Source organism: Anoplolepis gracilipes, chromosome 3 (genome assembly GCF_047496725.1).
Source record: "Anoplolepis gracilipes chromosome 3, ASM4749672v1, whole genome shotgun sequence".
In the NCBI taxonomy this organism is placed as follows: domain Eukaryota; kingdom Metazoa; phylum Arthropoda; class Insecta; order Hymenoptera; family Formicidae; genus Anoplolepis; species Anoplolepis gracilipes.
In genome coordinates this window covers 15742167-15768898 of record NC_132972.1, presented here as the reverse complement: position 1 = coordinate 15768898, position 26732 = coordinate 15742167, and the positions used below count along the sequence as shown (strand labels likewise).

The window sequence follows — 26732 nt, the reverse complement described above, 5'->3', positions numbered from 1 at the left end:
CCTCATCCACGCTTCGTGTGAATTTCGCCCGAGGGCGGCATCGCCTTACGATACATTACATTGAATCACCTAGATGCATGCAGACAGTTGTGCGGCACGTGCTAGCGAGAAGCGAGAAACAGCAGATGATACGTGTATTTATACGAGCACTTATCGCCATGAGATTACTCTCTACTCTCTATCTGGTACACGTACATACTCAATCTCGTATACGTTGCTTCTGGGTACGTTTATGTATCTTCATCACGGATCACGTAAGGAAATTTTCCGTGTGTCGCATTTGTCATTATGATGAATTTAACATATCGAGTGCCTGATCAATTTTGAGGAAACTTGTCATTGATAAAAAAATAAGAAAAAATACAGCTCATATGTGTGTAATTATATATGTATAAATTTAATTTTAGAAAAATATAAGAGCTTATCTTCTCTCTTTTTTCGCAAACTTTTTCCAATTGACAAGTTTTGTTCAAATTTTATCTAAGAAACGCATTATTTCAAAATGTGTATAATCAGGTCTGTATAACTTTATTTATGAAAATATTTTATATTATTAATTGTTTCTTTTTTTTTTTTTTTTTTTTAAGTCACGATAGCTTGATGTCCTTGCAAGGAATATCTGAATTTTCTATAATATTCTTACTTTAGTAATTATATTTTATTGTACGGAAGAGATCACAATTCGTTTCTCGTCTATTTGCTACGTATATAAATACAGTTAGCGCCATTTTATACGTTATATCAATCAGCAACGTCGATTATCGGTGACAGTGATCATTTAATGTGTCAAGACTCGAGCGGCACATCCACAATCGATTTTTCGAGTACTCGACGGATACCAATTAAGAGGCAGCACGTTTCCCGGAAAGCGCATGAACCTTCTCGGGGTTCCCACAGTTTCTCTTCCTTTATTCTTTCCTACTGATCGGACCGCTCTCAGGTTAAGCAGCTAAGAAAAAACTCGTTTGAATATAATGCTGGTCGTTATCACGCGCGCAATAGATTGGTTTATCGTCTCTTTGATTGTTAACTCTTCGGCAGCCCGCAACAGTTTGCATCGATGAATCGCGTCTTAGGTCGTCTCTACTAATTGATGCGCCGAATTTTGAGAAAACGTGATTTAAAGTTTGCAACTTTTACAATGACTAGCAATTGAAATCGTCGATTTTTGAAATTCTTCCTGTCAAATTTTGAATTTAAATCCAAAAAATATGATTATAAATACAATTACCGCACTTTTTTCTTTTTAAAACATTTTTCTTATTATTAGAGAGAAGGAGGAGAATGAATAGAGAAAGAAAATTTTTAAAAGTTTCGGCAATTATAATTTCCGCAATCAGATTAAAGATTTTTATCGCAACATGATCGTTCCTTGCCACGTCGTAAACGCTTGACTTTTGTAAAATCGTGATAAAGAGCTGGCTTAAAAGAAGACTCTGAAAATAGCCTTTGCGAGAATTTGAGATCTCTGCAACATACTATATCTTGTCGTTATCGTTCACATGCCCGGCGCTCGATCGTTTTTCTCCGACTCGTCGACCAATCTTCGTCCCGCCTTCCGTTCGTGACAGGTCTGCAACAGTTTGCCACTTACAGCACCTTCCGCTCCCTCGGCTATAACCTTCTCTCATTAACGTCCGTTACTTCGCACTCGATTCCGCACCCGGAACTATCTCAGACTCGCCTTTCTCTCCCATTATTTCGTCGGTTTGAACAAGGACGTACTAGGATGCCGAAACGCAGCAATCTTCTTTTATAAAACACGGTACTCGTAAAAGAAATATAAGATGATTCGCGAGACTTTAATTATGGATCTGTTTCAATAAATAGTGAGCAAAATGTTTAGAGTAGATAAATATATTTAAAGGAAATTCGTTATTTATTTGAACTTTTTTAATTTTTAACTGAAGATATGTCTAGGCATAATCAAGATTGGAATTAAAGTTCTGCAGAAGTTGGTCAATCATTCTATAATAAAGCGAGAGTATAATTGAAATTTCATTTGACGCAAACATCCCGCATTGATCTGTTGAACGGTTTTACATGAGTTTCCAAGTGTGCTTGCAACCTTGCTCCATAAACATGTTTGGTAATGGGATGTATGTGTATATATGTCTTCTTGATCATGCGTCACCACTTTTTCCCTGGCATAGCATGAACCAATGCTCTACTGACCTACATACGAGACATTTATTTCAAAGTACGTGTCACCTCCTGGAAAGTCATGAAATTGAGTTTGATAGTGGAATTGTATATGTACAGAAAATCCTCTTTCGGTAGAAACAACCTGACTGAAACAATATATAAAATCGAATCAATCTGACTAAAACAATATATAAAATCGAATTTTTTTTTTATTTTAAACTCAAATATTTAAAATTTAATATATTTTATGTGCGCGAGAGCAAATTTATTATTTTATATCTTTTTTCATAAAGATACTGTTAGTATGTAGTTTAATCATTGTATTCTCAAGTTTTTGAGTTTTTGAGAGAATTTTTCGATTTCTAAATATGCATTTGATTAAATGTATTTTAACAACATATTTTTTAATAGAGGAGATTACTGATATTATACCTATCGGATTGAATTGATGAAATATCATCTACTATGAATGCATAATGTATTGCATTTTATACGAGAATGCATTTTTGAGTAATCTTTATATATAGATACATAATTTATTTTTCGTTTTGCGCTTGGATTCATATTATATCAAATATTAAATATTCTGACAAAGGGGTTGACATTAATTCTCAATCTCGTGTTACTTTAAATTCACGCAAAGGTGCGAAGGAGCGTTATTTATGTATTTATTCTGCGACGCGGAAACGCGCGTTTTGGTATCGATCGTATTCTCGATTCGTCATGGAAATGCGGTGTCATTGCACAAACAATGTGGCAATGATTTATGTTTATCGTCGTAATATGCTGCACGTATTACCTCTCTTCCTCTTCACACAGCACCTGCGTGCCGCTACCGCGCAACGGTTACATCCTTACTGGGTCAACACGCCGCGCGTGCGATCGATATCTTCACCTTGCCGAGACACGAGCGTGCACCGGCGATCTGACCTACTGACCTACAAGCGGTAGCAGGTCGCCGAGAATGAGGATACGGGGCTGGTGCGCGCTGAAAACCGGACCGGCGCGGCACGGCGCGGCGGCAGCGGCCAGTTGGATGCGATCGGATACGACGATTCTCGAGTGCACTCGATAATTGCCGAGAGTGCATGATTGCTATTTCGATTCGCTCTCCCCAATCATCGTTGCTGATAAATCATCCTTACGCGTCCCGCACATTAAACATGCAAAAATACATATAATGATGATTCTAAAATTACAACAGTCTCAAATATGTGATGAAACTAATATATATGACTGTACTAATTACTCTATTAATTTAATTTCTCGCGATATGTAATGTGCGATGAAACGCGAAACGTAGAGAAGAGAATATATAAGTGTCGGAGTGATAAAACAGCCGTGATTTATATCAGGCAAGCTATCAGCAGAGACAGAACGCGAGTTAATTAATCGTGAATGGAGCGTTATCGAGCGAGGAAATATAGCGAGTAGATATTGCGACCTATAGACGAAGAAACAACTCCGGCATAGATCATCGAATTGGGAATCGATCGGTTCCGATAGTACATGCAGCCTGACGATTTGTCATCCGCATCGCTGACCATGGTCGATAGCATATGGCTGATTTTGCGGTTAAGAGCACGATGCGGCATGACAGAATGGATGGACAAACGGACGAATAGATCCGTGTAACAAGAATCGCTGGATTTGAGAATAATGCATTTCTGCATTGGGGAAGTCTGCACTTTTCATCGCGAATTTATGAGTATTTGCGAATTTGCGCGTTTATTCACTTCTCTTAGGATTTATATATTTAATTAAATGTAATATATAATGCTTAAGTATTAAAAATAATTTTTTTTTTTGTAATTAGAGTGTAGGAATTATGTGAGAAGAATACGATATTGCAATATTACCTGATATCGATATTTATTATTATTATAAATATATTTAAGCGGAAAGGGATATGTAATTAATATTGCATAGAACTTGAATATTTTCAATTTTCGAAAAAATATATATGCATACTTTTATTATAATTGTATATATATATATGTATATTCGCAAATGTGTACTTGAATAATATTCTAAATGTAGCATTTTCGAGAAAATTTTATTCCATTATCTTATCAGATTTTGTTTTTTTTTAGATTTTTTAAAAATCTCTAAATAAACTGTATATATTTTATTTTTATATTCAAAAAAATTAATTAAAAAAGTTAAAACTCTTCTTAACAATATTCAGTATTCAATATAATTGTATTACATTGTATGAAACGTCGTAAATATCTGTATGGATGCTCACTTTTTTAAGTTATTCTTGCATCACTTTTAAACACTTATTTAATTATAAATTAATGTTGATGGAACGTTGGCCGTTCTGTGCTTTATTCATGAAAGCTTGTTACAAAGTTTAATCTAACTGTGACAGTTTTCCCTAGATGAGATCACGTAACCAGATGTATAAGGGATTAATTACGTCTAGATTTAAGTTGCATTAGCTTCGGATCGCGTTTTACCTCAACATCGACATAGATATCGCGAAACTTTTTCGACTTTTATTCGTTACACGGAATGAAAAATCTCCAGCACTCGAAATCACGTTATCCGTATTTTTCATGATTTTTTTATTATCATGAAGCGATACCGTTGCAGCAATGCCATAAAAGTGAAATATAAGGAAAACATATATGCCAAAAGTACCTACTTGCATCTTGTTCTTGTAATTCACCAATAAAAATGACTCAGCTTTTATCCATTACGGTTTATCGTTCTTTTACGGTCGTAAAATTTAATTCTATCCGAAGCTTTCGGGTCTGTTTATGAGCGAATCTCCTTTAAGCGACTGGAAGACTGTCTTTATACATAGTACATACAATACATACATGAACATCGACAAAGTCGTCCCCGATAACATAAAGATTTAATTTCTCAATGGAATTTAACGTCGGGAAGAAAAATATATTAAATATATTACATAATATATTAAAACTCACGACGCGAGTAAAAATCGAACTACGATTCTGCACAGCTAATTCGCGTTGCGCTTTAACGTCAATCGAGTTAAATTCGCGTGGAGTATCGTCGAAACAAAACCAAAAGAGTTGCGCGGTTTTGTATTTCATATTTTTAAGCGAGAATAATAACCGATAACGAATATCCAACGCACGCACATGCACATGCACATGCACATGCGCGCGCGCGTGTTCGTGGATATAACGGGACGAAGAGAATACGAATCACGGAGTGGAATCGCGCGGAAAATCGTGCCGACATTGCCCAGGCAATTCCATTACGGTCGGCACGTCAATTCGATCCTGTCCTTTACCTGTTTTCTCTTGCCTTGCTCCCCCTCCCCCCCCCCCCCCACTCTCCGCCCTCCGTATATCTTGCTCTCTCTTTCGATCGCTCGATTTCCACGCTTCGCGCAAATGTGAGTTTCATGAATAGCGAATAAATGGTTTCGCTAATCGAACCGTAATCAAGGGTATTATAACGAGATAATAATTTTTAGTCTCTCATTGCGCTTTGCACTGTTCTCTCTCTTTCTCTGTGTATTTTTTTTAGTTTTTTCTTTCTCTCTTTCTTTTAATTTTTCTTTTCTCTCTCTCTCTCTCTCTCTCTCTTTCTCCATTCTGCATGGATAAACGAAAGCGCAGCACTGTTTTATGGTGCGATATTATTTTCAGTAATTGCTAGAAAGATGTAATTAAATCAATTACCTTCGGGCTATCTATCGGCGTGAAAATATGTGAGAATAACGGAGCTGATTATTTTAAGTCGGCTTCATTTACTGTAACTTTCGATTCATATCGAAAGAAAAACAAAATGCTCACACAAATAATTTCATAAAATTATATTTTTATAATTTGAAAATATCAAAGAGAAGAAATAATTGTAGAGGAAAATTAGAAAACTTTTATAAAGCCACATTGATAGCAATACTCTTATGTAAATGATAATTATTAATGCACAAAAATATAAATGTAATTTGTTTTTAAATTATGATGCGATTACCTAACATGGTATATGTATATCGTAAAAGGTTTCTTCTTTATTTTTATCTCAATATTTGCTCTAGTAAGTAGTATGTAGTCAGTTTATCAAAACATTGAACATCGATCTTTCATTTTTCGACTCCATAAAAATATCTTTTCGCCAAAGACGGGCGCCGTCCTGACGTTCTGTCCGACGGTGCCTCATGCGCTTAGCTTTATTCAACGGTTCGGAAGGAAATAGAGCGCGGAATAATACGATAGCTCGCCGCATCCGGGATTGAGCGTGTACCGGTTCCGGTATCAGACCGCTGTGTTGTAACGGGCGGTCTTGGAATTTGCTCGGCTGTTCAGAAATCTCTCGTTGAGAGATAGGGATTTTCCGATATTAATAAACGCTCGTCGAGGAAAGCGCGCGCGCGCGCTTCGGGTAATCGACGAGAGCGCTCGTTTCATACGTTATTAGACGCTGCGAGCGGCGGAAATTTTGACATGGGTATTACGCCCGAGGCTACCATTATCCGTGACAATGATTCTACGACCAAAGTTTTCTGTATGAACCCAATTGAGACTTCCACCGCGGATAAACGCCGCATTCGCCGATTTTCCAATGTGCCGTTTTATCGCTCGTCAAGCATCAAATACATATACAATCACGATCAAGTGAATCGTATTACTCGAATAAATTATTTCAAAATTATATCGATTAATTCACACACACACACACACACACACACACACACACACACACACACACAAAAGCCACGAGCCGGGACTTATCACTTCCAGTTTATTAGATGCTTCGTCGATGCTCGATGGAAAATCGAGCAATTAATAAACCGATCGACGATAAGCAATATATGCCTGCGGATTTACGAGCTATCCATGGGACGAGTTTTAAACAAGTTTTAAGCGCTCCCTTTGGGATGTGCGCGCGAGCTTTGCGTATACAGCTTCGTGCGGGAAAAGATGAGGCGGAAGATTCCGAAAAGACTCCGTTCGTGAGCCCGACCGCGCTTCTTGTCATTATAAGGATGCTCCTGCGGGAAAATCTTGGCGAGATACGATATAGATACGCGCGTTGGGCGAGATGAGCCCGGGTACGCGGCAGGAATAATATTAATCTCCGCCAGAGCGAAAGGGGAGCGCGCGAAAGGACGCCTCGATGAACCTTTCTCTCGTCTTTTCCCTTACTCAAGTGTCGGCGAAGGTCGGAAGGGACGAATACGACGACTTAGAAAGTGTTTGGAGACGCAAGAAAGAATATTGCTCCTGAGAATAGTTGCCGGGGATCGGGAGGAAGAGAGAGAGGGAAGATAAGATATCGATCGACCGATACGCAAAGTCGGCAGAGATTCGTTGCTCTTATGCAGAACGAATTGAGAGAGCCGGTCGAGTCACGTGCGGTTATCTAGAGAAACGTGGTTATTGAAACACGCTTTATGGTTCTTGCCCGGCAATATCGAAGTTTTCGGCGCGAATTTTGTGCACCGGATCATTCGAAGAAATCATTTTTTCTATTCTCCATAAATTAAACTCTATGGATGTATCGTATCAAGATACCTGTGTAATATCCTTATTCTCTTCGTGTGATAATGTCGCTAATAAATTACGCGATAAAGTATTGTGAGTAATTGCAAATCGGAATAAGTGAGACAAAGTAATCGGATACTAAGAAAGGCGAATATGAAGATGTAATAATTTTATTACACATATATTTGCTTTTTGATAATATAAATGTTTTGACCCCGAAGACTCATGAAGTATTGAACTTTTAACCTTTGTATTGTATGGAATCTAGAATCTGGAATCTGGAATCTAGTTGAGCATGTTAATATTGTTGATAACTCGGAAATTACGTTTTACACAATCATTATCCATCATAATTCAGAAGAACTTGGCAGTTTCAATTTAACAATAAGTGACACACAGTCGCGAACATCAATGTCAAAAATGAAATTACTACAAATCGTGTATTGTACGTTTAAGTATACGTTGGAGAATTCTCTTGTTCTTGCGTGGCAAGATGAAAATGCCCCACGAGACACGGGACGGGCTTATTAAAATGCCAATCCGAAGGAGAATGCGGGGTTGCTGGCCGTTAGCCAGCTCTCGAAATAATGCCGATTTGTAGCGGGCGCTGTGCGTTGAGCTAGGTCTCGAGTCGCGACTATCCAACTACAGTAGCAACCACAAAACCGACCGCAATGGAATAACGAAGCCCACCACTTTGTTCATTACTCGCTTCGGACATCGCGCGTTTTATAGCTTCGCCAAACGTAATCTTATGTACTAGATAGATTTTTGTTGGATATTTTAAATGATTAATTATACTGAAACGCAACGAGTGTAATAGAAATTTTTCGGTATCCCTGGATCTCGGCGAGTTATGAGCAACACTTTTTCAAAAACACAGAGACTGAATAATAAATAGTTTTTGTGCAATATCGTAAGCGAAACATGAGCAGCGCTTTTTCTTAAACTTTTCTTAAATCGCGTGTTTAAGAAGCACGAAAATTCGCGATGGAGAGTATTAGATTCTCGACGACCACACAAAAGACCAGTAAATCGCGGTCGCGTAAATTCGCGCGGCAGTTCTCGTTTCTCGTCGTCGCGCTTTTATCCGCGGGAAAACGGAGCCGTCGCGACGCTCCGTGAATACCGGGCCGGAACAGGAAAGGAGAACGCGAAATGTGGAAGGAGGATAGGAAAACAAAGGGAAACGCCGTTAGTTCGGAGCCTGGAAAACCGGCTGCAGGAGCAGAGGAGAGGCGATGGTGGTGGAATTCATAGGAGAATCGAGAGTGCGCGTTTTACGTTACGCGGAAATTCCGGAGTTCATTCCCGCACGAGTAAATCCCAGAACTCGATATCGGTGAATCGAAGCCTGGTGGACTTGAGGGAGAGAGAGGGAGAGATTGAAAGAACGCTCGACGATTCGAGCACAAATGATGGAATTTACGATAATCTCTTCCGACGTGGCCGACGACCGATTATTGGTCTACAGACTGCAGGTGGCCGTGCGTGTGTTAATTTAGTTTTATCCGGTGACGCGCGCATAAATCGTGCGGATTTTCTCCTTCGTTGCGAATTTCTCACGATCCAAGAATCACTTTATGTTCGAGGTCTTTTTCCCCGAAAGGGTAAACTCGAGTAACATGGCCATAGTTTTTTAAAATGCAAAAAAAAACATACTTTTATTTTTGTTAGTTTTTAATAATATTTGGCGTATTATCTTCATTGAAGCTTAAATTACGTAATATTATCAAAATTAAAAGGAAAATATTTCATAGAAATTTTATATCATCAAAATAGTACAACATAAGCATTGGCCATCTTATCCAACTTTTAAGGAAAAGATGACCATATAGTGACGGAAAGAAGATGGCCATAGTATTTATATAAAAAAATAGTGAAAACGAAAATAAAAAATTTATAGGTCATATAACAATTTACACATCTTTATAATATGTCTAACGCCGATTACGATAGCTTAATTGTAATTTATTCGACGTTATAACAGTTTTTAGTGAACAAATGAAAAACTTTGCAAGTAGTCAAAAGTAAAAATATAATATAAGATTCACAATCTCGTTATTTTGCACGATAAACATAAATTACTTAAATATCGATTATCTTTGATAATGACTAAAAAAACGCACTATGTAGCGATTATTAAAAAAATTACAGTCTATGGCCATCATACCCTACCGTTTATCGTTTTACGACTTGTACAATTTCTGCAATTTATACAATTTTTACAATAAAATCACATTTAAAAAAGAATACATCAGGAAGCTGAGAGAGATTCGCAGTAATTTTTTTATTTAAAAGTATACATGTGATCAAAGTTTAAATATTATGAAATAAAAATTGAATTCAGACAATGTTTGATCCTTGATAGCAACAACGTATAGTAAAGTTTCGGTGATATCACAAAGTTGCTTGGAAGCTCCTGAAAATGCTGATTTGCGTTGATTTAACACTCACCAATTTCCTGACGTCGCGTGCCGCCTTGCACGTAAGCGTTAATAATTCCCGTTATTGATGTATCGCGTGATGTCGTGCTTGTACTCGTACTGGTATACCATGCAAGATAGTTGATGGATTTACCTGTATTAGAAGCTTTTTTATTATGTTTTCAAGTTTCGAGATAAGAACGATATGTATAACTTTTTGATTAGAAACGTGTCTATCGCGATATTTTTAGATGCTTTATCAAAGATTTTTGATAAGATAAAGTATATGTAATTGGAAACGATATAAATACATTTCGCAAATATGTAACTGTATAGACTATTACAAATCACCGTGAAGCTTATCTTGATATTTTTTATATATATTTCTTCTTTCTTATTTTTAGATTTACAATTTCCACATTTCGAGGCAGTTTTATTGAAAGATTCTTGCAAATAAAAATGTTTTAGTCGTTATCAGTCGGATAAAAATAGAATAGAACGATAAAAATGGAAAATTTTTAATATTGTTTTGCTTATGAAAATGAATTCGAAGCGCAGATGTGATTTAATAGCTCGATGCATTTGCATTCTCACTAGACTTAATGACATCCCGTGCGTCGAGCAATTACGAAATGAAAAACTTCGTACGAGACTATTAGGGCGAGGTGGCATTGACCTTGATTGGAAAATGGAGCTCGCTATCAGTAACGAACCAACGAAATTAATTCCCGGCTAATTGCGTCCGGCGTTCTCACGATAATATCTAATCGAGACCGTGGCCGTCCTTCGATAACGCGGAACGATTAAGCACGTGACATTCATGGTGCATACCGCAGTCTAACCGCGTTAATTACACTCCAGACGCGCGCTTTCCACATACAGCGATTTCAATTAGAACTCGGACATGAATTCGAACAAATTAAGTGCTCTTACAACTCGAGATATAAACGTTTGAAATTCATGTTTTAAACAACGAACTATTTGATTTGCATGACTGACGCTTCAATTCAAATATTTCAGATGTAAAGGAAAATTCAAACGAAATCAATGTATGGTATTCATTATACATAGATAGAAATAATTAACTTTTCTCTTTCTACGACATCATTTAATTTTATTTTGTTAATTCTCTTGGCAAAAGGTTTAAAATATTCAGACATATCTTTGGGCTTTGAAGATTTTATTGATTTAAAATTCCAATTACTTGATTTGGCCATTAAAAAATTTTGAGCATTAATGTTTATAATATTTAATGTCAGTTTATAAAAATGTAATAGACATGAGATCAGTAAGGACAGAAAGGCAATTATGTATTGAGATAATATATTGTTATATATACATTTCGTATAACGCAGTAAAAAAGATATAGATATATCAAATCTTGTTCGCGAGTATACTTGTCTACACGAGTTAAATCACAGAACACACGAGATCTTAGGAGCATCCACTCTTTTATTACAATTATGACTATGAGAAAGAACGAAATGTTGAAATTTGCCGACAAAGTGTTAATTATAGAACTTTGATTGGCTCACTTGTTGCGTATCGCAATTCTAATTACTCTATATAGTACCATACCCGTGAAATTTCGAATCTTAGCGTAGACTTTCTCTCGGTATAAGGCAAATGTAAGCCTGCGTGAGATGCGAGAATCGATCGAGAGTAAGCCGTACTGTCTCCTGCGCTCGATGCGTCGAGTCATATGCGTGAAGAACAGAGAGACGGTGTGAAAAAGAAGGAGCGAAGGAGAGAGAGAGAGAGAGAGAGAGAGTGTGTGTGTGTGTGTATGTGTGCGTGCATATATTCTTAGGCGGCCGGCGAAATCGGCAAACAGCCGTTAGTTGGCGATGCATAAATAACCGATGACGTCAGGTCAGGTACGTGGAACCGTGGGACGGGGTTCTTCTCGCCTCGTCCGGTGGATTCTCGTCGAAATCGTCTATCCTATCTAATAATACGACGCTTTTTGACATCAAATCTCCACGATGCTAGACTCTTCATGTTCGAGATATATTGTTAATAAATGTTGTAAACTCTTTTACCCGTTATGTGCATTTTTATGCCGAGATAAATTCACTCGTTAAGTCGACAGGCGCGTGGCAAGATATCGATTCGCCGAGAAATAAATATAATCGCTCGCCCGGCATTTTATTATGCAACGAGAGCGTGGGACGAGCATCCCCCGTCAATGTGACGTATAATAAATCGAGTGCGCGCGCGCGCGCGCGTAGCGTCTCTCTCTCTCTTTCTCTCTCTCACGTCGCGACCTTTTGCTGGATTTATACGCAAAATCGGGGATATTGCCTTATAGCGACGGACGGGCCGTGACGTGGACTCTGCGAAAGAGAAGGTGGAGGGACGGGTAACTTCTAACGAGCTGCAGAGCACTGTGCGCGATTTTCGAGAGGGAAATATTCTCCGTTATCCGTGACTTCGTTCCCCGAGGGTCTGCTGCAACTCCTCCGCCTGCTATCCCCGCCTCCTCATTCCGATAACTTTTCTCCGTCGTTGAAGGAATGTCGGGACCGATCCAATCTTCCCTCTCACTATACGTCGTATTGTCCTCGTCTTTATTTCTATTTTTCTTTTTTCTCTTTCTTCGCAATCTACCGGTATACTTGATTAGTATCTTATAAATCGATTGATAAAAAATCGAAAGGAAATAAAAAACTAGTGTCTTTTTTTTTTTTATTTTTTATTTATTAATCAATTACAACCAAATCAAGAATTTAATTTATTCATGTTTGTTTATCATCAACAAAAGTGAGTTAAAATTGTAGTGTTTTTTTTATATCTGAGTAATTATTGTGATTTTAAACGATAATTAATACAATCCTGTAAATTACAATATTATTTATTTTTTCAGCGGAACGATTTTTCATTCGTATATATCTCGTAAATTTATTAACTATTTTTACAAGTTTTTCTTGTGAAATAATAAATCAATAAAGAGTAAATTTTGTATGAATATATTATTCGTACAGAAAAAATTTAATTTACACAAAAAAGATATGAAAACAAAGAGATACAGAAAGTAGATAATAAAAATGCGTTGCTTTCAGTTTTCGTTTTTTCCTCTGAAAAGTTCGTCTCTTGCGCGAATGTTACCATGTACGGTGTACGGGATTAACAAACCGTGGTTCTTTGTAACCAGGATTACATCGCGATATCATTCGATAAGTTTGCTTAATGGACGATCAACAGAAATCTCGTTGCCCGTGGAGTTCCATCTCTAGCACGAAACTTTTTAATTAAAAGAACAGGAACGCCGCGGGATATCTTCCGCGAGAAGTGGAGAAGTTTGCGAGAATATTCAGATATTCAAGCCACCGTAATACACTCTCTCAGCTGAATTTATTTACCAAGTATAAAAGCGAAGAAACAGCATCGCGACTCGCCGTAAACACGGACAAACATTCGTAATTCATACGTTTGTTGGCGTTCATCGTCAAAATCGTACGTTGTTACAATTTAATTTACTGCGTTCTAACAACATATCGCTTTCATAAAAGTATCACGCTATTATAAGTAATATAAAGCGCTGAGACAAGAATTGCAGTAGATATTATTATTCTTCCTTTTTCAACTTGTGCACAGGTGAAGCTGTAATAAATAGGGTGTAATGAAAAATACACACGCATGAATAGATAAGAATTATTTCTTTTGATTCTACAAACGTTAAAAATTGTTGAAGCAAAGAATTAAGAGTTTAATGACTTTTAATAGAACAAATTCCGTTTGTTTGGAATATTCACGCACGGATTTGCCGATTACGGAAGATAGCGCCATGTGTGTCATTGTGTATCGATGACAATTGAGAGCCTTCGGTCGTAACGAAAATAAATTGATATCGAATCTCACGCCTGAAATAAATGTACTCGCGGCGCTACGGCAGTAACGGGCAACTAATTTGTGTTCGAGCCGCGGAGTAATTAACGCCGGCCACCGGCCACAACGTTCTCTCTTGACGCCGATAAATTCGATGATGTTTTATCACTCCGCTCGTGGCCGCGACAATGCGGCGTAAATTTGTAAATTTATCGTTCCGGCTCACAATAAATTGTTTCCCTTTCGTTTTACTGTATCGTTGCGTCATATTCTTTTAGCATGCGCTGAGATAGTCTTTAAGTGATTTTAAAAGATTATTTTTAATTAGGTATATGTGACTATCGAATTTAATTTTTTTTATCTGACAACAATGATTTAGCGTTCATTGGCGACTATATAACAAATGTACAATTATTATATTTATTTAATTTATAAATGTATACAATATTATAATTATATATTATATATTATATTTAATTTATATAAAATATAATATATTTATATTTTTAAATAATCTCACCAAATTTTTGTTTTTCCACATATATTTTTGAAAACCATATATTATTTAATCACACAAAGTCAGGATGTCGTGAATCCGTGAATGAATGGGAACATAATTGAATCATTTCCCTTCAAATTCAATTCTTTTTCACATGGTGCTTCGCAGCGACGATGATGGTAACGAGGTCAACGCGTATTTACACGCGTAACCCATTAAGTATTACCTAACAACATAGGCGTGCGAGAGTCGGGAATAGAGCGGCAGATGCGAGGTCGAGTGATGTCATATGTTCGATGTTCTCCAAGTTCGTGGGCAACGAGTGCGTGCGTGTTACGCGTTAATAACGCACGTTTCGAAAGTATTATATTACAAGGAAGTGCCGTTAATATTTAAATGAAATAACGCAAAGCGCAATAACATACGTATGCATATTAATCTATGGAAAACAAAATGTGTGATTGAATCGATTTAAATTTATCATATATATATATATATATATATATATATATATATATATAAAATAGGGTAAACTAGAGTATGATGGTCATACGGAAAAGATGACCATAGACTGTAATTTTTTTCAATAATCGCTACATAGTGCGCTTTTTCAGTCGTTATCAAAGATAATCGATATTTACAGTAGTTTATGCGCATACGTTATTCGAAATAACGATATTGTGAATCTTATTTTTATCATATTTTTACTTTTGACTACCTGCAAAGTTTTTCATTTGTCCACTAAAAACTGTTATAACGTCGAATAAATTACTGTTAAGCTATCGTAATCGACGTTAGACATATTATAAAGATGTGTAAATTGTTATATGACGTATAATTTTTATTTTCGTTTTCATTATTTTTTTTATAAATATTATGACCATCTTTTCCTTAAAAGTTGAGTAAGATGGCCAATGCTTATGTTGTACTATTTTGGTAATATAAAATTTCTATGAAATATTTTTCTTTTAATTTCGATAATATTACGTAACTTAAGCTTCAGTGAAGATAATATGCCAAACATTACTAACAAAAATAAAAGTATGTTTTTTGCATTTTAAAAAACTATGACCACCTTACCCGAGTTTACCCTGTTTTAATTTCTTTTATAAAGTATATGCACAGAGATTTCTGACAATTGTTATATACGATTATATGTAATTTGCGTAGTAGAATTTTTGCAGATTCTTTTCCCTCTTACATACTATGTGTATGTATGGCATATATATTTGACGTTATATTTGCAAACTTTCAATTCTCGAGTCTCGAGAGACCCTCATCGTCGATCGTCGTCATCGGATGAGAATTAAAGAACGTTCTGTACTTGCGGATTCGCGAAACTAAATTTCCCGCCACTCGTGAAATCTTTTTTCCTCTTTTTGAGGAATTTATCCGTGAGTGGTCGATGAACGCCAGAGTGTCTCTCGAGTGTTTACGATTCAGCTTGGCCGCGAATCAAACGGAGTAATCGTAAATCCTGTAGAGTGGCTGTCCTGATTCTCTAGCGGAACCAATTGGCGAGAACTATCTTTCCTCGACGTTCACGTGGTTCGTTATCGTCGAGTTGAGATTCGTGCAGAATTGCCGCTTCTCGTTGTTCACTAAAGAGCATAATGCGGCCGGCTAATTCGGACGATCGATATATTTTCTCGGAAATCCCTCAAAGGAACTGTCAGCAGGTGGGTCAATTAACGAGTCGAAGGGGGACTTATTGACCGGCTATTCCCTTGAAGTTCCCAATGACGACGCTGAACAATGTAACTGCGAATCTCTAATTGCTGTAACGATGCTGAAACGTCCCACGTTGCGGATGAATGCACGTGCAAGTAGTTTAAGTGATTTCGTTTTCCTAAATTCTGCTTTCTCTAGTAAAAATTTCCTGCTCTTTATTGACGAGAGAACCGATGTTAAAAAATGAAAAAAGTAGGTCTCGTATCTCATAGCGTAGGGAATTCTAAATATCGATATCTGATTTATTAATTTATTAATTAATCTAAAAATTTATGCGTTAAAATATTTAGCCCGACAAGAATTTCTAACTTTATTTCATTGAACTTAATTATAATGCAGACAATTTTGATTTCCAATATTGGAACAGTTGTAAGTAAGGCTACTAATAACTTTGCGAATAAACGAGCCAATGTTTTCGCGCTGAACTTTAGCAATTAATCGAGCGCGGCGAAAGAACGGGTTGGAAGTAGGTGGCTAAAAGCAGCCGCGACCGTTTCGCCCCCTCCGAACTCTGGTTCGTCCACCCATTTCTCACTCCGTCGACCCTTTCCATCGACCTCTCTCTCCCAGTATTTCATCTCACTTTCTCGTTACTTCCGTTTATCAACCACGTGCGTTCTCGCACGTTAAATTACGTTTGCTCCAACGAAATTCAACAAGACAAACATTTTTAATTGTAAAGAACTGAGATAATTTTTTAAACGATATTAATTTATTTAGAAAAAAAAAAAATGTAGAAGAGAGTATTCTTTATATTCTCTTTTTGGGCGTTACAATAATAAATAAATTTGAGTAAAACGATAAAATTCCGTTTTTCCGTGCTGATTTTCGCGACATTTCTCTTTCAAACGAAAAGCGATTTTAGACGTGCAGATTTTAAAAAAGTCGTCTCGTCGAAACGGAGGTGGTTCGTCGCACTTTTCGCGGGCCATATACGCGAGAACCTGAGTCAGCGAGAGAAACTAACTCTGAGGACATTTAAATTTATTTGAGGATAGTGTCGCGCGCAAACGCAGCGCAATCGTGAAAAATAACGGTAAAACGAATGAAATCGCGTTGTAAAGCGCGAGAAAAGCGGGAGGAAAAAGTTTTTTTTTTTTTCGCTCTCCTTGACGCAGCACAACCGTCATCATCTTCCTTACGTTCGTGCATCTAATTTAATTGCCTCGCCCGACATGATTCAATTTCCACGAACGAAACGATCTGTGAGTCACGATCGCGGATCTCACGATGTGCTTGTACCATGTCGTTTTCCATAATTTCAACAGAGAGACTTGTTAGTTTGCACAAACAGTGTATAGAGTCAGACGATCAATATTTGGAAGCTCGATGCCGAAAGGTGTTGTTGGTCCTTCAATTAGTGATTATTATCTAATGGACTTGGTATTGACTCTTTCTAGAATTACGATTGAATAATTAATAATCGTGTTCCCCTCTTTTTTTACGCATTCGGAGTAATAAAGCAACAATTAAAGGAATAACATTTTTGTCAAATTTACACACAAAGATGCACGATTAAAGCAACAAGATACGAAAAAAGAAAGTAATTATCAGAAAATTGCTTTTTCGTTCAAGAAAACTTTATGAAAGAAACATTTAGTAAAGACTTGAGAAATTACTTCGGCCTATAATTGCAATCTCGATTGGTTTATTAAGGCATTATGTCGTAGCTCCGCGAGCAATTTACCAAACTTTAGTCGACAGATTCGCGTGGAATGGAATCTGATCGGTTATTACGCCGTAATGATTGGGGTTCGTTGGTAGTAACGATGTTTGCAGAAAGAACGTACTTATTTGCGTCTATTACAGTTCACGGGCGATATTTCCAGTGCACGCGTGCACGCGCGCGCGCGCGCGCGCGGCTCGTTCTTGTAATAAGATTTATCGGGCCGTAGGCAACGTTGTGGATGTGTATCTCGCGCGGTCTGGTTTTGGTTAATAACACTGCAGGTCGGGACGGAGGCAGATACAAATTGCGAACGTGAAGCCGACGTGGCGAGAGAGAGAGAGAGAGAGAGAGAGAGAGAGAGAGAGAGAGAGAGAGAGAGAGAGAGAGAGAGCGCGCGAACTCGCGCGAACAATGGAGCCAACGATGCCCGAGCCGGCGCAACGCGAGATTGTGTGTTGTGTGTCGGGCGCCCTGGAAAAATGTAAACGGAACGTTTACTCGGTTTGGGGGAGTTCAAATACATGGCAACAGACTGACGCTGACAAGTTTGCAATCGATAATCCTATAAATCCGCCGTCTTCTCGTCCGAGAGCGCGAGATAAATCGATGCTCTGTCGCCGTCACGTGTTTTCAGTCTTTTCACTAATCGTCCCCTAGCCCTAGCTTCGTGCGAAATTATTTCCACCGTTTACTTCTGATGTCAATCGACCGAAGCTTTATTGTTTTGCAAATGTTTTTTTTTTTCGACGCGCGCGTAAAATATCTGCTTTTCAAGCTTTTCCCAACCATTACACATGTTATTTTTCATTTTATTGCATACTGAATAAAATCAAGTACCTATTTTATAAACGAAATAATATTCTAAAACTTAGCTGAACAATTAATTATGTAAGAATATTCCCGGATCGATTATTCATTGAAGAGTTTACTTTGCTCGTGTTTCTTCGTAGACCAGGCGTGGGATCTAAAGATGAAACGAGAAAGAAAGAGAGAGAGAGAGAGAACTTAATTAAGATAATAGCTGTGCGAGTCATCGTCTAATTAATACACGGAACTTTCTTCACAAGTGTCGAATCTATTCTTATCGTTGATAAGGATGTCAGTTGACAAAAAAAAAATCATCGCCAAGCGGCGTGGGATGCTTATCGCCGGACGGCTATTAAGTCGTTTCGCGTCGGCGTGTGCGAGGAAGAGGAGCATCTTCTCGCGAAAGAAAAGCTGTATAACGGGGATTACGAGCTCGGCATCGAGGCACCACTCGGCCGTCTTAATAGCTTCATTCGATCGCGAAGGGCCCGTGGAGTAATTGATGGCCCTTCATTGTGTCCCGCCGCGAGAGCAGCGTCTCGGCAATAAGGACCGATGTCCTTCTCGCTCTGACGAGGGAATGGGAAATTACCCTTTCGTGCGTTATTAATGGTTCCGCAAGCGCCATCCTGGCAATAAGTAGCCGGGCAACAAGCCGAATTCCCGGCACGTACACATCCCGGCTTAGCTGTGTGTATTATGTTTCTTCGCCACGTGCCACGCTACGCTACTCGACAACGCCTTCGACAAACGCCCGTATAACAATTAAACGCGCGACGCGTCTCCACAGCGTTTCTGGCAGCGGCGCCTGGGCGCTTTATCTTTCCCCCGCTTCCAAATCTTAATAGGGTAAACTCGGGTAAGATGGCATAAATAGTTTTTTAAAAATGTAAAAAACATACTTTTATTTTTGTTATTTAGTTTTGTTAGTAGTGCTTGGCATATTATCTTCATTGAAGTGAAGCTTCAATTACGTAATATTATCGAAATTAAAAGGAAAATATTTCATAGAAATTTTATGCTATCAAAATAGTACAACATAAGCATTGGCCATCTTACTCGACTTTTAAGGAAAAGATGGTCATAATATTTATAAAAAAATAGTGAAAACGAAAATAAAAATTATACGTCATATAACAATTTACACATCTTTATAATATGTCTAACGTCGATTACGATAGCTTAATTTATTGTAATTTATTCGACGTTATAACAGGTTTTAGTGGACACATGAAAAACTTTGCAGGTATTAGTCAAAAGTAAAAATATGATATAAAATTCACAATATCGTTATTTCGAATAATGTATGCGCATAAACTACTGTAAATATCAATTATCTTTGATAATGACTAAGAAAGCGTACTATGTAGCGATTATTGAAAAAATTACAGTCTATGACCATCTTTTACATATGGCCATCATACCCTGGTTTACCCTATCAGTGTAACGCTGTGTTGATAAAGGAGCCATTCTATTTTAATTTTTTGGCTTACAAAAATGCTTTGTTTTAAGGTTGATAGGTTTGTTGTCAATTTTTATAAAAATAATTTTTTTTTTCTCGCAAGAGAAAATTTGTCGTTCTCGAAAACTCTCATCGTAATCATAAATACATAAATCAATGTAATGAACAGCACACAGTAATTATTATATAAATATTCCATTTAATGCGATATGTGATGATTATTTGCAATGTAAAAGCGAGATAATTAAAGTACGCGTTCTCTTTTAACAAAGAAATATATTCTGTGCGTCATCCGTGCGTAAAGATCGACGCGATTTTCGCTCATAAGAGATATTATCACGGTTTTCTACACTGATCATCCGTTTTTCCAGGAAGCAGGCATCATGCCTCGTCGTCGCCCTTTGGAAACGGACAAAGATAAAGCGCCTCGACATATAAATAATTTATCCCGGAAGCGGTTTCGCGAGACGTGACGCAACGCGGCGACGTTGACGATGTGCGTTGCATGAAATATGAAATCCAATATAAACTTTCGAGTGATGTAAACCTTGAACATCACCACCTGGCCGCTATTCGTGTCGCGTCTACAACAATGTCCCGCGCGAAAATAGCGCAATCCTTTAACCCTCTAACCGCTTTCCGCTCTCTCCTTTACAACATTAAGTAGTCGATTAAAATTCATTAATCGAAATCTCTGAAAATTACGAGTAAGATACTTTAGTCTTGTTTAGGGTCTTGACAGATCCATTATATTTGCCGCACGATTGAATAAATTATAAGGTGTACCGCAACTTGACGAGCATAAAACTCATTTGGCCGTTTTTCTGCTTTTTTTTTTTTCCAGAATACAGAGACAAAGCCGGCGTAGCTCGGAGGTGGAGGTTGCGCTTATGCGCCCTGTAAGCACAGCTGGCTAATAGCCTCGGAGCCCGTCCCCGACACCCTGCAGCCACACCAGGTAAGAATCTTTCGTCTACTTGTATTGTACATGTAGGATAAAGTCTGCCGTTTGTCTCTCGTATTTTACTGCGCAAAATCAGAATCACGCTGCCGTATTCTCGCAAGCGTGAAAACGCCTGTCTTGCGTTCGTCTTGCCACGCGAGGTTGCAATTAACTCTTAATTCTTTCGTCTGAAAGAAATTAACGAACGTTCTTCGAAATGAAGTGACTACAACGAAAAGATTATTGGCGTTTGATGTTGGTTAATACGATATATATATATATATATATATATATATACTTGTTATTAACCTCTCGCTAGACAATTAGGTCATAAATCAATAGTTCATATTTCAATTTGCGAATTTATCGGAGAATATTTTCAAAGTTATCCGGAGATTGTCCCTTTGAAAAATATTTTGTTATCAAATCTGGAAACATTTTTTAGGTCTTCAATGTATCGAAAGTTTATCTAGATTTATAATTTTTAATCTTTTTTGACATTATGGACTCCAATAAGAAGTAACAGAATTGTCGTCTCTCGTCGTGAAATCGAAAAAAATTGCAAAAGCTCCGTTGTCACATAATAATGAAGAAAATACACAAATAGGCTCTTGTTTTATATCAGAATAATATATATATAATAAATATATATTTTCCTCTGGAGCTATTATAATTTCACTGTACTGTGCGTCATTTGTGAATGCGTGATGAAAAAACATGCAGCGATAACACAAAGTTTAATTTGAGATATTAAAAAATCGAGACATTATGAAAATATGTTGTTTAATATTGTAGATATTTATTTTTAACATTACGAGATTAGGAACGTAACTTGTTCAATTATACACTTACAAGCATATATTAAAAATTACTCTCTTCTTCGAGAAGATTATTTTTTATTTATTTTTATGTTTAATTTTCTGTATATGAAATATATAAATTTGCGTTTAAAAGCGTGCAATGTTTACGATATATTTATTATTTTAATTTGAAGTAATTCGTGCTTGTACGAGTACAATCACGTTATGCGTGTACACATACAAGTATATCGCCTGAGAAAAACCGCAAATTGTGTGTGTGTGCAAACTAATAGTAAAAAATAAATAAGGGAAAGGGAAAAAGGAAAGACAAACTAAGCGAAAACGTTATTCTTTCGGCGAGTACAAAGAGCGAGTACGAAGAGTATATCTCGAAACTATGCGGGCGCGCGCGTAAATCGCGCACGTAAATTGCATAATGCAAATCAGCATCGTTCCGGCCGAAAGCTCCGCGGGGGAAAAAGGATCCATCAAAATTCATGGTCGCTTGCTATGCCGGTGGATAAAGCGGAGCTTTCTCGCGTAAGCGCAACTACCGTTTCTTGCAACTGCATTTTTCGGCGAGCTGCAACCCGAATAATCGCCGCGTCGGGAATTGCCGGCATTGAACGGACGGAGACGCAACTCCGTGTATTTTCTCCGGGGAACGGGCGACAAAGTTTTATCCGCCGTCGTCGTGCCGACGTATACACGCGTCCGGAGATGTCATTTTTCTCGATGCGCGTCCCTCGCTCCGCCTCCCTCCTCCGCGCATCCCCTCCCCTCTCCCCCTCGTTTCATGGAGAAGAGTGACGGGCGAGATGCATTTATTCATATTTCATCGTTTCTCCTTCATCGCATCTCAAGGCGCGCACTGTCACGAAAACCAGAAATGCTTCGCCTCATTCGCTCGTGAACGAGTATTCATATTCGCGGATGTGTTAAATAAATATCGCGTTCCACGCTGATCCGCGAATAGACGGATCGATCCATGAATCTGTCCTACGTGTGCTCTTCACTTACCAGATAATCTGCCGTTCGATGTATAATTTATCTGGTATAATTTATTTTATTTTTATAACATGATCGGCAATTTTCTCTCCTCGACGAATTAATGTGTGTGTATTTTATTAAAGACACATAAACAGGCTTATTGCTGTATATCGGCTATAAAAGGCAGACCGTGCATGTATATTTTTCGACCAATAACGGTTCAGTATCTATAAGCCGTTTAATCGAAATTTCCTCGATTCGGGGGATTAAATTCCTTCCTGGAATTAATTGAATTTTCGGGAATTTTCTCGCGAGAGAGATTCGCCAGACGAGTGAGTTTTCTGCTGAAATTTCGTTGAAATTTCCGCGAGCACTTGTCGTCGTCGCTTCGCAAATTTTACCACTATTAGACAACTATTCTTGTCGCTGGATAAGATTTTATTCAGAATTCTAGGAATAAAAGGCTGCTTGTGCGCGACGGGGGCGATACCTTCTTCAATTTTCTCGGCGCGATCGACCGCGCGAAATTGCTCGGGAAAACTCGGATAATAAGTGCTCGGGACTGCAGATCGGCGGATTCTTTTCTATTGCGTCCACGTTTCGAACGGACGCACGTGCCGATTCGCTCGCACGTGTTCGAATGTTGGATAAATCTTTCTCCGGAAATCAAAGCACATTTAGGATAAGAGCGAGATATCTACAATTAATAGGCTCGGTCATCGAGAATATTTTGCGATTTTATTATATCAATTAGTATTATGTATATAGATGTCGGCAAAAATATTATAAAATCTCATCTCTTCATATTTACTGATTATGACCAAAGTTATACGCGCCTCGGATTTTATAAGATAATAATCGTATACTGTCGCATTCGATCATCGTGCGCGAATGCCGGGGGAACGTATCCAATTTCGCCAGAAATCCCTGATAAACACGTCCTCCGTGCGCGTGAGTTGGCGGTATCGAGTATCGAGCGACCTTAGAATTTCGCGACCGTAGAAACCGCGTTTCGAGCACGAGGAAGACCGAAGCGACCAAACGAATGAAAGGAGACAGTAGAGTCGGAGCTATGTAAGCGATTCTACTTTGCATGAATATTCAATATCGAGAGCCGTGATTTTGCAAGCCGCCTACTCTTTATCGAAACTTTCTCGTCGCTCGACACCGTCATCGATAACCGTCCATGAAAGGAATTTTTTTTCTCACGCTTTCATCGAGAAAACCGATATGTTTATACCCCGCTTTCTTATTACATATTTATTTTCTTTTATTTATTGCTCTTGCCGTTTGTTTCATTATCCATTACACATTAATTCCAAGCGTAAAATTAATAATCCTTTTTTTTTTATTTCTTCATTGTTAAGAAATTCGCGTTATACGCATCGTATATTACCATGAATGGAGTTTTTTTATTTTTTTATATTAAAAGTATTGATATATTTATGATTTATTTATGCATTATTTACTTAGAATTTGCTGTTACCTTGTTTTATTGCAAATTATATTAATTTCGTGTATGAAATATCGTGAGATAATTTGTCTCTTCTATTATTGTTATATTAAAATTTCATTATGCACGTAGTGCATTGAATCGTAGTAAACCTCCAACACGATTTCGAAAGTTGCACAAACCTAATATACTAAATCGATCGTGAACCGCGACCTATTATTTGAATTGTTACTTTCGCTTAATTATTTACAATCTTCTCTCTATTTCTTTCTCCATGTCTCTTTGTATCTCAATTTTTCGAAAACTAGCGTTTCTTTATGTCAGTTGATGTATGTCGATTAAAAATTTGCCCCACTAAATCAAGCGATGATAAACGGTCGTGTCAGGATCGCTTTTTTAAATTGCTTTCTACGTGTTTGCGTAATGTATTTACTTGCTGGGCACAGTGGTGTAGCTAAAATTTACGAGCTCTTACGTAAAACTTTATATCGCGATTTCTCATTTGTATAAACAAAGCTCTTCAAAATTAAATACGCACGTTGAAGTAAACAAATTCGCAATTAACGTAATTAAGTTGATGATATTATACTATGTATGTATAATAACAACAATTAATAGGATATATGAAAAGATTCTGACAAACAAATTTGTTTGTCCAACGTAGTTTTGACTCTGTCCTTAGACAAGGACGAAAAAAGATTGGAAATTCGCTACATTTTTTCAGGCCGAAAGGCTGCGTTTTTTCTCATAATGAGATAGGTTCTTTGTAGATTACGCAAATCTCGACGAAATAATTCTTTTCGTCGAGGCGATTTTCAATTGTGTCCATGCGCGAGGATGGGGACGGTGGAAGGACATGTCAGTTGCAGCGATTGTCGAAGCTTTTGTGCGCGCGCTTTACGAAAGCTGTGCAATGGAAATTCGGTCCTGGTGTCGATCGCCTGTAGCGCAGCAGGTAGAGCGGAGTTTATCTACACGCACGTTCGCACTCGCACCCGCTGGCCGTATTAGCAACAATCGACGATAAACCGATAAACGCGCCCGTTGAACGACGTGTGGTCGACACGGCGTAACGAAACGCACTCTCGATGAAACACCCTACGAGATGAGAGTTTTTTTTTCTGTCTGTCAAAACCTTTTTATAATTCACTCGTGATTACTTTCTTTCGAACAAGATGTGCATCTCTAAGAGAATTGTTCAATCCTTTTCTTCATAAAAGTTTCATCAACATTAATTCAAGTTAATTTCTCTCTCTCTCAGATAAATGTTAACATATTTTTTATTTTTACTACAAAGTTAAAGAGCAACAGAAAAGTTTAAATTTTAGATAGGGTAAACTCGGGTACGATGGCCACAGTTTTTTAAAATGCAAAAAAAAACATACTTTTATTTTTGTTATTCTTTAATAGTGTTTGGCATATTATCTTCATCGAAGCTTAAATTACATAATATTATCAAAATTAAAAGGAAAATATTTCATAGAAATTTTATGTTATCAAAATAGTACAACATAAGCGTTGATCATCTTATCCAACTTTTAAGGAAAAGATTATCATAATAGTGACGGAAAGATGGCCATAATATTTATAAAAAAATAGTGAAAACGAAAATAAAGATTATACGTCATATAATAATTTACATATCTTTATAATATGTCTAACGTCGATTACGATAGCTTAAATGTAATTTATTCGACGTTATAAGAGTTTTTAGTGGACAAATGAAAAACTTTGCTGATAGTCAAAAGTAAAAATATAATATAAGATCACAATATCGTTATTTCGGACAATGTGTGCGCATAAACTACTGTAAATATCGATTATCTTTGATAATAATGACTAAAAAGCGCACTATGTGGCGATTATTGAAAAAATTACAGCCTATGGCCATCTTTTCCGTATTGCCATCATACCCTAATTTTAGGAATGTTTACGAATACACAATTCAATCTTGTAAGAATATTTGATTATATTCTCAATAAAGGATTAGGTACTGGTCGCTTGACAATAATCCGATAACGAATCGATGAGCGGAGCCGATAATTCTCGGCGCAGACACAGGTGATTCACATCGTTGCTACATGCGGCCGCGGGCTTGATGTTGTATCGATGACGCATTTACCCGAATACGGGTCGAATGGTACGTGTTCGTGGACGGGCCGTAATTATTTGCGTCACCAGAACTGTAAATCATCATCACTCGGCAGCGACGTGTGATCGGATTAAAAGCGCTAAATTCGCGGGCGGTTCGGTCATGAATTTTTTCTCTTGCCTCGCTATGAAATCTATTTTGCACGTCCAAAATTTGTGATGGAAGATGACGCATTCGCGTACGACGACGGATTGCGTTATTTATCGTACAAATTCGGACAACCAGTGGAAATATACGCGGGGACTCGTCGCCGGGAAATGTGTGTGACTAAATAATGATTGTGATTTATTCCGCCCGTTTATTATCATTTCACATTGGATTGATAATTCTCTGTTTATTAAACACACAGCAGTCTA

General features: G+C 37.6%; 1 protein-coding gene across 4 annotated transcripts in view; it reads left to right on the top strand.

Moving 5' to 3' along the window:
• LOC140663662 (uncharacterized) overlaps window positions 1-26732 on the top strand; it is a 176104-nt gene that overhangs the window by 90687 nt on the left and 58685 nt on the right. For all 4 annotated transcript variants that reach the window (XM_072887972.1, XM_072887976.1, XM_072887975.1 and 1 more), the window contains one exon: window positions 20883-20996. The gene's annotated coding sequence lies outside the window, so the exon portion shown is untranslated. The remainder of the gene's footprint in view (window positions 1-20882; window positions 20997-26732) is intronic.